This window comes from Vidua chalybeata, chromosome 24, assembly GCF_026979565.1.
Source record: "Vidua chalybeata isolate OUT-0048 chromosome 24, bVidCha1 merged haplotype, whole genome shotgun sequence".
Lineage (NCBI taxonomy): Eukaryota > Metazoa > Chordata > Aves > Passeriformes > Viduidae > Vidua > Vidua chalybeata.
In genome coordinates, this window is record NC_071553.1 from 6,975,062 (window position 1) to 6,989,680 (window position 14,619).

Sequence of the window (14,619 nt, forward strand, 5' to 3'; positions counted from 1 at the left end):
AGTAAGTTCAGAGTTGGGTTAAGAACATGACTTGGACATGCCCCAGCTCTGCAACCCCATGGCTGGCTCAAAACCACATGAATTATAAGAGGAAGGAGGGAGATTCCTGTGGGGTGAAGAGGGCAGAGCACCCCACAGAGCTTTAGTTCAATCTACTCTGCAAGGAAGTGGATGAAGATTACCCATAACAGGGATCACAGCCAAAAATTCTGTGTTACACTGAGCTGCAGCCCAGCACTATGCCAGAACAGTCTGCAGCAGCCCAAAGGACCTCAGATTGAAATAATCCAATTTAGGGAAACCAAAAGTATGAATCACAAAACACCAGCTACAGCATCCAGGTAGGGATGAATGGGAGCAGTGTTGGCTGGGTGATAAAACCAGCCTGGCAGGAGCTGGAATAGGATGCTGATAAAGCTGTCATCTTTATCAGTTTACAAAAATGTGGTTATAAAAGCTGGGCTTCAAGGCAAATATGGGCAGTCCTTGGGAGTTAGCTTGAACCGAGCCTTCTCTGTGTACAGCCAGAGCTCTGAGGGACCAGAGGACGGTGCTGCTCTCCTCTTTCCCTTGGTCCAGAAGCACAGGTTACAATGCAAAGTGTTCCAGCAGAGGTGGGAGACTGGCGGGTGACAGCAGCGTTCTCAGCCTCCCTGCTTGTTGTCAAGCCGAAATTACTTTTGGTCACACCTCACCAGTCTCTGCTGCTGCACGTCACAATGAGACATCCCTATATATGTAGTACTGGGGAACTTGAGTTCACAAATCACATTTCCCCATAGTTTTACAAAGGTCTGCAGAGCTTCATCCAGCTCCTCAGAAGAGCACGTGGAATTTCAGAGCCACCAGCTTCTGGAAGCTCCGCTGAGCTTCCTCCTTTCCATCAGGTGCTCTAGACCTGGCCTTTGGCAAACCATATCTTGGGTACAGCATTTCTCATTCTGTTTCCATCTCCTGCTGTAATTTATTACCAAATTCTTACCCTTCCCTCAGCCTCAGTCAGTTGTTTTACATAAGGTGCGTGGTCCTGCACACAGGTTCTGTAAATGAACATGGTGACACTCCATTGTAGATGAAACTGAAAAATTGATGTAGTTTCATTTCACTGTGGCACAATTCATTGGTGCCATCTGTCTTAGTCCTTTTTAAATGGCAGCTCTTCTTGAGATGATTGACAAGTGAATAGATTTTCTGTCACAAAGTTTTGAGGTCAATCAATCATTTATATGTATTAATTATGAAGATCTTGAAGCTGCAGTTGGCAATTTTTTTTACTTCAATGAGCTACACATACAGAGTTGCTTAAACTTACTTTTAAACAGCTTATTTTTCACTGTTGGTCAAAACTCTGGGCTGACAGATTAAAAAAGAAAAAGGATTGGCAGCTCCCGAAAGCAAATTTTGATTTCAGCAGACAGCACTGCTGGGCTATATCAGTCTGAGGGCACAGAAATCCACGTCTTCCTCCAGGTAAGGAAAAAACTCAGTTGCTTAGGCAATTAAAGGTTTTATAACCCTTTCAGCAAGAGAAGGGATATATAGAATCCTGGAATGGTTTGGGTGGGAAGGGTCCTTAAAACTCATCTCATTCCAACCCCTGCCACTAGATCAGGTTGCTCCAAGCCCCCTCCAACTTGGTCTTGAACACTTCCAGGAATACTATGGAAGAAATGAAACCTTATCAATCCCTGCCCAAATTCTGCCATTTCACACAGAAAGCCTGGCTGACAGGATGCTGTCCAAACTCCATGGGAAATAGCAATGTAATAATGTTGCCTCATATTGTATGGATTTGTAGTGCTGCTCTGCACAGTTAAACAGATAATGTTTCTCACCCAGAGACACCTGCAGTTTTACAGCCAGAGCAAAGATTCTTTATACATATAATATTTTTTTCTATACAGAGTTGCTGACACGTGAAATAGAAAATGCAGGAGATAAGGTAGATTGTGTATGTATATCTATACATACATAAATCCTAGTTTGTGTATCAGTTTAACTTTATAAGGGATTTGAGCTTCTGAGCACATAAAGGGACACTTAAGCAGGTGTATGTTCCATGAATGTTGACATTTTCCTGGATTTCATATAGCAAAATTCTGTCAGTATTTCAAGCTACTTCAAATGCAGGTCGCTGGAGGATGGGAAGTTTTTTTTGTAAGAACAGGCTTAAAAAGAAACTGGTTTTATATCCTCTATTATATGTATTGAATCTAACTACAATCTGATGGTGAGAAAACATTCAAAAACCTCTGTTTGTTATAGCAAGCACCAGAAAAGAAAGGAGCTGGTTATTTTGGGAGGTTCTGCACTGGCTTAGCTAATTGCAACCCCTGCAAATGCTGAATTGTGTGAAATTTTTACACACATTTCGGGGAACATTCATTTTCTCCAGAATGGGGTATCAACAATTTTATAAAATCCCCCAGCTGCAGCAGGGAAAGCATTGTAATACCCATCTTGGAAAAGAGCACAGTGTAATTAACACCCTCACTGAGCCTCAGATACAATGGAGGCTTCCAGATAAACAGCTCAGAGAAGAAAGGGAAATGCTTTGGTACAGCAGTTCCAGGGTAATGTGCAGCCCCCATGCAGCATTTGGGTGTCTCTGCAGAACCCCTGGCTCGGGACACCCCCATCCACAATGTGGGGGTACATACACATCCCGGCTAAGCGGGGATGGTGGCATTTGGCCAAAGGCTGGATTTGATGATCTCGGAGATCTCTTCCAGCCTTACTGATAAGGACTCTATGATCCTCCCGTGGGGAATGGAGAGGGGTCTGGCCTTGCTGACCTGAGCCAGTCCCAGATGATGCACTGGAGAGCATTTCCTCCCAGCTCACCAGGAAGGGTCTCAGCTCCACCACTTCTGAACAAATGCTGGCAGCACTTCTTCAGCTCCTGCTTCAATACTCAGAGAGACACAGAGAGAAGTGTCCATTCCGTAGGAGCTGTGAGGTGCTGGACGCTGTTTCCCCACCTCTGAGCACCATTTTAACCCACATGCAAAGGGAAATCTTGAGGCTTGAGCCCTATGCTGGTGGACTCGTGAAGGCTTTAGTGCATAAGAGGAATTTGTAAATGACACGATTGTAATAATTTGTATGTAAAACAGCTTGTCCTTCACCTACCAATTTAATGCAGCCAATCGCAATTCCCAATCTCTTTTTAGGAGAATAGCTTGAAGGAAAACCCGAGGCTGCAGCCCATCTGTGCTTGTAAGTTTCTATTTATTGCAAAATAATTTCCCATTGCTATTTTCTAAACTGCTTTGACAGAAACAAAGCAGTGCATTGGAGTGCTGGCTTCCCTCAGCAGTAGCCATGTGGAATTGCAGGTTTGACCTCATTTCATCCTCTGAGTATTTAGAGATTGCTTTCATGCCCAGGAACCATAGGAGAAGAATATAGATTCCTTCCAGAGTACATTGAACTTGGAAACAGTAAGTGACCTCTGAAGCTGAATTCTATAGCCACAAAAATAAAAAAATTCTTTCTTTAGGAATGAAAGAAACAGGTTTAAGATCAACACCAAGAGAACAGCTGCTCAAATAAAAATACCCAATAAAGTGGAAATAGAAAAGCTGTTTCCGAATTATATCGTTTTGAAAAAAAAAAAAAAAAAAAAAATCATTATTTCTGTGATTCCCTCATGCTTTCCATATCTATGTTGCTATCCAACAGCAGAGGCTGCAGAAGTTAAAGGATATGAGTCCATCCTGCTGTCCCTTTGCAAACACACAGGCACAGGGAAGCTGTGCCTGCTAGGACTGTTACTAGATTCTATTCCAGGAAAAATGGGCAAATTCCCACTTAGTTAATGTGATGCCCAAAGGGCATTTTCACAGAATGGGAGGGAAAGAACAGAGCAACTTCCAGCTGTTGGTTTGCTGGAACAGCTTTTTCAGAGGCTCATGTAGAGATTGCTTCCCCTTAAGGGTGTCGTCAGAGCTTTCCATGAGGAATGGGAAACAGTCACAGCAACGGAAGTGCAACCAACACTTTGCCGCTTCTGTGGCACTCTGTGCCATCTTCAACCCACTCAGTGGGTTTCAAAGGGCTTTTCAAACACTTTACATCAGGCCATAAATGTGTATCCATTAGTTACCCACCCACAGCATCCAGGGGATTGGAAGCAATTCCTGAGGCTAACAGGAAAAAAATAAATCTCACCATTTGGAAGGTGATAGCATAGAAGTAACAACTGCACATGTCTAGATAAAAATAGATGAATACTGCAGAGGCCAAATTGTCTTTTTGACAGATGATATGAAGATAGGGTCATAAAAACCTTCTCTCCATAACTGCACCCCCCCTTGATTTATATTAGGAATAGTGCCAGGAGTCATTATGGATTTAAACACAGCATTTTGCTGCCATGTGCTGTGATGTTTCCAGCCAGATTAGGAGGCAGCAAATGGAAATGGCTCATTATGCTGTCATTTTCCAGGATAGGTGTGAGGAGTTTGCACACCTTGGCATCTGCATCATAAACCCTGTGGGAGTGATGGCCTCAGGAACTGTCACAGGTCAGGGACCACTCTTCTGACTGAGGCCATGCCCTGTGTGAGGGCTTGGCACAAGCATGGTGCCTGGAAAAGTTGAGAATGCTTTCTCCCTTCTCTTTGTCCCTTCCTCCTCCTTCTCCAGAGCACTTCATGATTCCAGGAACAGCTGTTGCAGTGATAATTGTCTCAGGTCTTTGATTTGAAGAAAGTATAAACTCATCACAGCTAATTTTAAGGCATGGAAACGCTTTCCCAGCATAGGACAGGAGATATTCAGCCACAATCAGATACTCCAGAGCCTGCCAGCAGGAGCTCTTAGGAGAAACGTTACCCAGTGGAGAGTCCTGGTGTTTGTGCCCAACTCACCCCATCCAGTGCCACACACGGCTCAGGGGTGCTGCTGGATGCTCCCACCTGGTCCTTCGCCCCTGCCAGAGTCAGCTGTTCCTGGAAGTGAAAAAGTCCCGCTGCTGATGGCTGGTGGGTGGCGGGTACCAGGGACCAGCAAAAGCTACTGCCATGTCCTACCTCTGCTTGAAGGCACTCCCCAAGGCAGTGAGGCTGTGGGAAATGCTGACTCCTGCAGATGGGATCCAGTGAAAGGCAATCCAGTGCTTGGAAAGCCAATGACATGCTTTTCCCCAGGAGACTCTGTTAATACCCAGGAAAAATTGAAACTGCTCAGGTTCTGGAAGCTCAAGGTCACCTCTGATGCCACCATCACCAGCATTGTCCACAAGAGGCCACACATTCAAGGAGCACAGCGATGGGTGCTCCACTCCCCAGCCCATCCCAGGGGATTATCCAGGGTCACCCCAGCTGCAGGTGGGGCCTGGACGTAGGAGCAGGGCATGAGGCAGGATGGGCACAACATCCCAGCTCTGCAGAATGAGGCTCTTTTCCCTCCTCTGCAGAGGATAAAGTCAGTTGTAAGCAGCCAAGACAATTCAGCTGGAAGTGAGCAGGTTGTTATACCTGGAAGTTGATTTTCATAGCTTTTTTTATATGGTGCATTAACAGAGTAACGAACCCTGTTACAGTTTCATAAACATGATTTCAGACTGAACACCCTTGTTTCAGGGCTGGCTCATGTTCAAAGAGCAGGACAGCCAGCTGAGCGCTGACTCAAGAAGCTGGGAAGTAGTCTGAAAGTAAAAAGAGAACCATAAATGAAGCAAAAAGCTCTTGCCTAGGTTTGGGCTTTCTTACAGTTCAATGTTCTAGTTAAATGCACCAACTGATTTTGGGGCACAGGGGAGGATGGCTGCAGAGGCAGCTCCTGATGGGACAGCGTGACCACCTGCTCACCATGACCTTCTGTGTCGCTTTTATTGGCAAAATGAATTTAACCTCCATATAATTAGAGAAAGAAATTAGTTTTGACCTCAGCTTCATACTTCTCAGCTTAATGTGTATAATTGTTTTGCCAGTCATTTATTACTGTCAACATTTCCAGTTGGGGCAGTGGGGAGCAGCAGTGGGAGGGCAGGGGGGATGGGGAGGTTGGGCATGTGCAATAATAAAAAGCTGTTTACAATTGCACTTTAATCATAGATACAGACCTGGGGTGTAGAAAATACCACTCTCCTCAGTCATCAATGGTTCACAGGGGTTTTGGAGGGGAAAAACATTGCTGCATCCCCTGCCTTGCCCTTGGTCTGCCTGCTCCAAGCTTCTCTCCTTCCAGAGGTGCTCCAAGGCAGGTACGTCCAAAACTAATGAATTATTGATCAGCAGATAATGGGAGTAGCTTTATTTCTAATGGCTGAATTGCTTATTGATCCGCTTCACACGCAGAGAGTGGGAGGACTGAACATTCACCATGTGTTATTGCCACTGCACCCTTGTCTAATTAACACCCCCCTTGTCTAATTAACACCCCTCTGGAGTGTGTGCTGGAGAGGAGCCTGTGCTCAGGACCAGGACTGGGAGTCTGTAAATCCATCTGGGTTTAAGTAACATTAACAATGAAAGAAAACCCAGCAGCTTTAGTTAATAATGGAGAGAAGAGAGGAAAAAAGGAACTCCCTGTGATGGACAGGCAAAGCCTGGTAATTCCCTGATACCACAGCATCTGGCATTCACTGTAAATCCCAACAGGATGAAGTAAGAACCAGACACTGCTTGGAACTCCATGCTATTTGCAAAGTACAAAAGAGTTCTCACTCTTGGATATATGGAAATCAGACAGGTAGAAGAAACAGGGGTTAAATGCTGCCTGATAGTACAAAGTGTTATGTGGAAATGGATTTTTTTTCAAGTTCTTAACTGGCCGTTGTCCTTTAACCCTGTGAGACTGAACAGGTATCTAAGCTAGCATTAGGATTTGCATTTCAAAGTAATATGTGCAAAAATAATCCTAGTTTTTAGCCTTCGCAATTTTAGCTGAATAAAACAGATTGACTCTGGGTCCTCAAATTCATTCCACATTTCACCTCCTCCACACCCCCTGCAAACCCTCATTGGGTTCCTCCTTCCTGCAAAGCCCCGGAAGCCACAGCACAGGGTTTTGTGCCTGACAAACTGGGCATCCCTTCCCAGGTGCTGGCTCCCCAGCCCGAGCTGTCCCCACAGCTCCCATCCCCTACTGACACATCCCTGTGCCAGCCCGTGGCATGAACTGCCTTCCTGCCACTGGTCCCCGGAAGAAGAAGTTCATTCAAAGTGCAAAGCATGAAAGAGCAAACACAAGCTGCGACTTTTCAAATGAGAAGGCAGGAACCTATCTGGTGGGAAGGGCAGAGCAGAGGAACTGAGGACACTGAGGACACCTGGTTTCTAATCTCCAGCCTTCCCTCGATGTGTTGTGTAGCCTGGGGCAAGTCACTTAATTACCTCTTGTGTGGCATTTAACCTTGCACTGAGATAAACCAGCCACATGCTCTACAGCATTTCTGAAGCTTGGGAATGTTTTGAGATCCCACCACATCATGCTGGCACTGGACAGCCACAATCCCCAAACCCATTTGTGGGCACATCCCAGTGTGGCCCTTGTCTCCAGAGCTGGAGCAACCAGGAGCCTCTACCTCCCTCTCCATGGTTTCCTGCAGTGAAAAGCTTTGGATTTGCTGAGACATCTGGTATTTCTGCACCTACTCTTGCCTTTTGTGACCAGCAGCTGATGTTTGACCCCAGGGGCTGATAGAATGTCCTGTAAAGCTGGAGACAGGCAGAGTGGTGCAAACCCACTGATGCTCAGTGTAGGCTCATCAGTAGGATTTTAGGGAGATGTGCAATAATATTTATGGTTTAACCAAATCTGAGACCCACAGCTCACAGAGAAGGCAGCAAGAAGAAGATCGATACACTGGCTAATGGATACAGAAAGGCAGTTTAATTGTGTGCTGTGCTTGATAAATCATTTGGGAAGTTAAATACACAGTGAAAGTATTTCAGACCTGCTGGCTCAGGAGGTGAGGAGCCGGATGGCACAAATGAAGCCCAGATGATTAATGGTTTTGAACACCAATGTTTGCCAAAGTGACAAGTCACCAAGAGTGAAAACAAAGCTGGAATATTTGTAATTGAGTTTTATGTATGTCTCCTGTTTGCAAATTGTTTGGAGCAGGTCTTTATTTGAGACAGGAAGTCAGCATGCCAGGCTGTGCATAGGCATCGTCCCTGCAGCACATCCTGTGCTACCATGGAGCTGCCTCTCCCAAGAGATGTGACAAAGCTTAACATGAAAGTAGTGTAACAGGCTGAGAGAGTGGGGGCTATTCAACCTGGAGAAGGAAGGGCTCCAGAGAGAATTTGGAGCCCTTTCCCATGCCTTAAGCAGGGGGCTTATAAATAAGAGAGAGACTTTACATAGGCAGATAAGACAAGGGGGAACAATTTTAAACTAGATAAAGACAGATTTACATTAAATATACGGAAGAAATTCTTCCCTGTGACGGTGGTGAGGCCCTGGCACCAGTTTGCCCAGAGAAGCTGTGGCTGCCCCATTTCTGGAAGTATCCAAGGCCAGGTTGGATGAGGCTTGGAGCAATCTGTTCTAGTGGAAGGTGTCCCTGCCCATGGCAGGGTGTGGGACAAGATGAGTTTAATGTTCTTTCCCACCCCAACCCATTTTAAAATGCATATATTCTTTTTCAGTAAGGACTAGACATAATAGGACAAAAGCTGGAACCTTTGTCTACCTGGCTTTGCTTATGTCTTGAGCCACAACAGGAGTGACTGGATGTGTTCAGCTTGGTCTTCCAAGCCTCATCTATGCAAATCCACCATGAGAAGACATGTGATGATGGTAGAGAAGTCGTTGGCAGAAGCACTGCAGCCACCTTTCCTTTCCTTCTTGGTTTCCTGCAGCAGCTGTGCCTCTCCAGCACCAACCCAGAACCTGGAGCTGTCTCTGTCACTGTTCTTTCTTCTCCATCCTCCTCCTCTGTCCCTCCTCACACTCCTCTCATCCTCACACCCACCACTGGGTCCTCCTCAGATATGACTGTGCCTTTCCACGTCCCCTGGCATAGTACCCAGGCTATTGTGGTCCTAAGCAAATCTGTTAGGGGCAGAAAGGCCATTCTGCAGCCCCTGGTACGAGGTCAGCCCCTGTCTGCTCTTTCCCCCTTTCTGGATCCACTAAGTACACTTTAGTCCTCCTCCCTTATCTCATTCCCCACCTCACTGATTCCTCATCAAACCGTTTCAATTAATTTGAGCCTGCAGTTCTCTGCCCTGTTATCTTTCCCCCCCTCATTTATGAATTTTAAATCAACTTGTTAACAACCTATTTAGTTGCATAGTTTCCCTGTAATAATCCCTGCCCCTGGCCGATTGAGCATTAATTCTGGAAATAGCACACTGAGCAGTCAATGGCACAGCTGTGCTCAGACTGCCAACAGTGGCTGCAGTGACAGGAAAATGACTTTATACAGACCAGTAGCCCAGTGGCCATTGGAATTTGGGCTACTGGTGCTTTGTGTCCAGCTGGTGCCCAGTGTTCTCCAATCCAGACCATGCCACACCATTCTGGTGTAGGCAGGACCAGGGCAGCTGTGGCTTGGTGCTGTGCAGGGACACGGGGGCACAGGACAACTTCATTGCCAGGCAGGTAGCCCTGTTATCTCCTCTGGCCCTTCCCCTACACCCATCTGTATCCAACCTCCCAGCCCAGAGGCTCTGGAGCCATTTGTGATGCTGACAGGTACCATGTCCAAGATGGAAACTGAAGAAAAAAAATCTATAAATAATTTCCTAAGGGTTATAATAGTGGATTATGGATTAACAGGAGAGAGTAGACTAAACATAGGAAGCACTGGAGGCCATAAATCCTGTAAATTAAGTGACTCTGTGTGTCAAATTATGGTGGCTATGTGCTCAGGTCCTTGTGAGGCAGCAGATGGATTTTCTGCTGTGAGGAAATTTTAATTCTCACCAATATCAGGGCCAGGCACTTGCCTTCAGCTTCCCAGGAAAGGTTGAGGGACAGCAATGCTGAATCTGTGGGTTTCCTCTAGGCTTCACAGCTGAAGGTCATTTCAGTGAGATGCTCAGAGTTCCATCTTTATGAAGTTTAATTCCCTTCCCACACTTTGCTTTCATTCCTTCTTTCTTGTTTCTCTGAAGCCATGGAGAGCAGCACTTCCTAATTCAATCCCGCTGTGCATTCATCCTACTTGTTCTACTTGCACAGAGACATTCTGAGAGTGCTGGTACTTATTTTTCCCACTTTTTCTTGTTTTGGTTAGTTTAGTTTTTTTTAAGTTGAAGGCTAAAGAAAGCTGTTGTAGAATAGAATTGTAGAATCATAGAATCATCAGTGTTGGAAGAGAACTTTATGATCATCCAGCCCAACCATTAACCCAGCACTGCCACTCTAACCCCCAAGTCACTAAACCACATCACCTAGTGCCAGATCCAGACATCTGTTCCAGAGATGATGCCTTCCTGGGGCAATCTGTTTCAGTGCCCAACCACTCTTATCCATGAAAAAAAAAAAAAAAAATTAGTGTCTAATCTGAATCTCCCCTGTCTTAGTTTAAGGCCATTTCCTCTGGACCTCTTACTCTACTCTTACAGTAGAAGAGACCAGCTCCCACGTCACTACAACCTCCTGTGGAGAGTGATAAGGTGCCCCCCGAGCCTCCTCTTCTCTAGACAAAGTCCATTACCTCTACCAACAAACTAGCCAGAGGACCAGCACCGAGCACGATGTGTCAGCAGCAAGTGTTTTACTTTACTTTTAGAACATGCCCTGTTTTCTAGCCTGAGAAGAGAAGACTCCAGGGAGACCTGAGAGCCCCTTCCAGTGCCTAAAGGAGCTGGAGAGGGACTTTGAACAAAAGCCTGGAGTGGCAGGACAAGGGGGAATAGCGTGGCACTGTCGGAGGGCAGTTGGATGGGATGCTGGGGAGGGCTGGGAATGATCCTGGGAATTCTCGTCCCGGGAGCTATCCAGGCCGCAGGGCGCCCTCTGGCGGCCCCGCCGCGAACGGCCGCAGGGAGAACAGAGCGGTTTGACCTTTGACCTTGACCCGTCCGCTCGGCCCCGCCCGGTCCCCCCCGAGCACCCCCCCCACAGCAAGCGGGACCTTTCTGCCCACCCATGTGGGGATCCCCCACGCTGATGCATGGATGCTCTCTTTGGCATCAGTGTAGCCATGGCATCAAAAAGCTATTTTGGGGAACTGCGTGTCCCTATTTCCCTTCTGACCTCCAGCATCGTGGAGTTGCTTCTCTGTCCAGCAGCCCAGAGTCCTTGCTGGGCCAAGCAGGTCAGAGACCCCCTCTGTGATTAGCCCTCATCAGGATCCCGAGGTCTGGGTAATAGGCAGGAGATGCTCTGGTGACTAGAAGCTTAAGAGCCTACATGGACACAGCAGTGTGGGCAGCATGTGGAGTGGTGAGGAGGGACGATGGCCACAATGGGCTCCATGCCAGCCCCATATGCCCATGGCAGTGGCAGGAACACCAACAGCATGGTGGTTGGGGTGCATGGGAGGCTTGCCCAGAACTGCTGCAGTTCTCCCAAAAACCAACAGCTCCACAGCCCCTGGCACATGTATGCAGAGGGGACAGGACTGTCCTGTTCTACCTACTCTGTCCCACCCTTGGGAATGGGGGACATCTCACCATACCCTTTGGGAAGCTGTGGGTACACAGCCAACACCCCAGTGTATCACAAGGAGCCAAAGCAATTACTGCCAGGGTGGTGTTCTGGCAGAGCAGGAACATCTGATCCTGCTGGATTATAAACCAAGGCAGCCTTAACTCCTGGGAAAAACAGTGCCCGGCAGCCAGCTGTGGTGACTGTCACTGCCCTGTCCAGCAGATTATAATGTCCATTCAGAAATAATTACAGTTAGTAAGCTGATATTCCAGGGCAATATCCCATAACTGAACATAATGATTTCTTGGTGTTTGGCTGAGTGAGAACTAGACATTTCCAGCTAATGTCTTGCTTTGCCTTTTATTTGGCAGCTATTAAATCACCCCATCTTACTGTTTCTTCCCTTTATGCAGGAAGAAACTTGAAAGAGAGCTCCTAAATTATTTTCTAGACATGCTCAGGCTGCACCTGAGCAACACGGGGATGCCAAAATCTCTGCCTGAAGCAGAGCAAAGGTCCTGGGTCCGCCCAGAGGAAAAGCCTGAGCAAAGTGCAGCAGTTTGTCCTTGGCAGTGTTTGCAGTGAACACAGCTTGTGCCCCACAGAGTCACCCTGAGCATGTGCTGTGCCCCATCTCCACGTGGCATTGGGGCATCCCTCACGCCCTCTGGAATAGTTCCATGACAGGGGGGTATCCTTCACCACCCCCTCCCAGACCTGCTCTATGACAGTGGGGCATTGCTCAACCCCCCACCCTAACACAGCAAAGGGCTCTCATTAATAGAATATAATGTGCACTGAAAATTATTTATGACCATCCCGCATTGATGCTGTCTCCTTCAATTCAGCTTTGCTCCTTTTAAGGGGCTGCTGTTTTTCCTCAGAGCCCAGCCCAGGCAGCAAAGGCTGAGCCATGGCCCCCTCCATCTGCCCACTCCTGTACATCTATCCCTGTGCCATGTCGTGACAGGCCACAGACAGGACTCTCCAACATCAGGGCTAAATCAGGCTGCTCGTCGCACAAGGGTGTTCAGTCTGTGCCAGGGCACAAACCTGGACAGACCCCTGTCCCACAGGCAGCCCAAGGTGGAGGAAGAGAAAGACTTCCCTGCGGGCCAGGAGCTCGTCCTACAGATTCCTCCTGCTCCTCAGCTGCAAGCAGGATGGTTTGAGTGATGCTGGAGGAAGTGTCTCCACAGCCATCGCTCATCTCCAAGCCTTTGTGGGAGTCAGGATGGGCACTGCACGGTCATGCCTATATACCCACCTACAGCAGGAAGGTGGCAGCTAGCAGCAGCAATATGGGTGGCACTGATCACCCTGCCATTTCTTGGAAGCGTTGAAGGCCAGGCTGATGGGGCTTGTAGCAACCTAGTGGAAAGTGTCCCAGCCCATGTCATGGAGTGGAATGAGTTTTAAGGGCTCTACCAACCCAAACCACTCTATGATTCTGTAATTCTCTCTGCCCCTGTCCCAGCCAGGGCAGACAGCCACAGTCAGACGCAGTGCTGGCTATGGGACCAATAAACCTTTGCCAGCAGCTGCCCACCCTGCCAGGCCCCACCAGCACCTTGGCAGCGGCTGGGAACAGCAGCATTTGTTTGCAGAGCAGCAGTCCAGAGTGCTTGGACAGAGATGCACACTCAGCATAACCCAAATCTCCCAAAAGAACTGAATAAAGTCCCTGGGCAGAGTAGGAGCAGGCAGGGACCCAGATCCCCTCTTCATGCTTGTCACATGAATGAGCTCTGCAGGCAGGCTCCCCTCTCCCCAGGAAGGGGATTGCCATGCGTTGCGGGGCGGATTAGGCTGTTTTGGGAGGCTGAGAATGTCTGTGGGTGAAGGGCTGTAGGGCTGCCTGGCCTCTTACAGTACCACAGGCACCACGGCCCCACAGACTGGGGAAAATGGGCTCAAGGCAGCCATTTGGGCATCCCCCAGGGAGGCGATGGAGGACGGCCCAACACCACAGCAGAGGCAGCCTCCCAGCCCATAACCACCGTATTCAGAAGGCTCCCCGGTGAAGTGCCCCCACATTCCCTAACAGAGGAAGAAAGGAAAGGAGGGAGGACAGCTGAGGTCTGCCTGCCTCATCCCAGTTCCTAACTATCAACAGGCCTGGCTGCCACCAGCAGTCAGCAGCTGGCAGCAGTTCCCAGCCAGCAGCTGGAGCACACCCTGCTCCTCTAGGAGCCCTCCCAAATCCCCCCAGCTGCTGCTGAGCATTCCTGGCTGGCAACTTCAGATGTTTGGGAAAATAAACTCCAGGGGAATTAGCTCCCAAGTATTTCCTCAATTCTGCTCGCTATGAAGAGAATTTTATTTTGCTATCCCTGGAGGAAGGAGGGCAACGTGGCCAGATGCATAGAGGAAACCTGTGGAAGAATGGCAGGAATCTGTCAGCAATACTCCCAACTACTCACAGCTCCTGGCCTGGGGAGCAAGGAAGCACACATCCCCCGTGGATGTACTGTGGTCATTTGCAAAGGGACCACATCCAGCAGATCTCCATCGCCTCCAGTTAGGCAGTGCAATGGGTTCAGCCTGCAGGGCATCCCTGGAACACAAGGGCTGGTTTGAGCATCCACTGCCCATTTACCCATCACCATGGGTAAAGCCAGGGCTCCCCATCTGCTTTTTCGAGCCCTGTGCCTGATTTTAGCTCCTGTTTTACAGGTATATAACACTGAGACAGGCTCTGGGAGCCCAGGTCACGTACTTCCCAGCACTGCAGATAACGTTGCTTGCAGAAATAATGTGACTAAATATAGCTCTGCTGCTCCTGAGAGCTGAGCCAGGAGAGACGCTGGGACAGGCCCTGCCTGGTGGGAGAGGCTGGCCCAGGGCAGTCTGTGCCCTGAAGGGGTGCCATGCCTGCCATGGCAGCATTGGATCAGAGGAACAGGTCCCACAGGAGATCCTGGAACAAGGACAGGGCTGACACCCAGCTCCAGATGGGGCATGGAGGTCACCAGTACAGAACAACCAGGATTTATTACTGAAGTGTTCCCAGCCACATCCAAGCAGCAGGAAATTATTTAAACAGTTTTCCTTAGA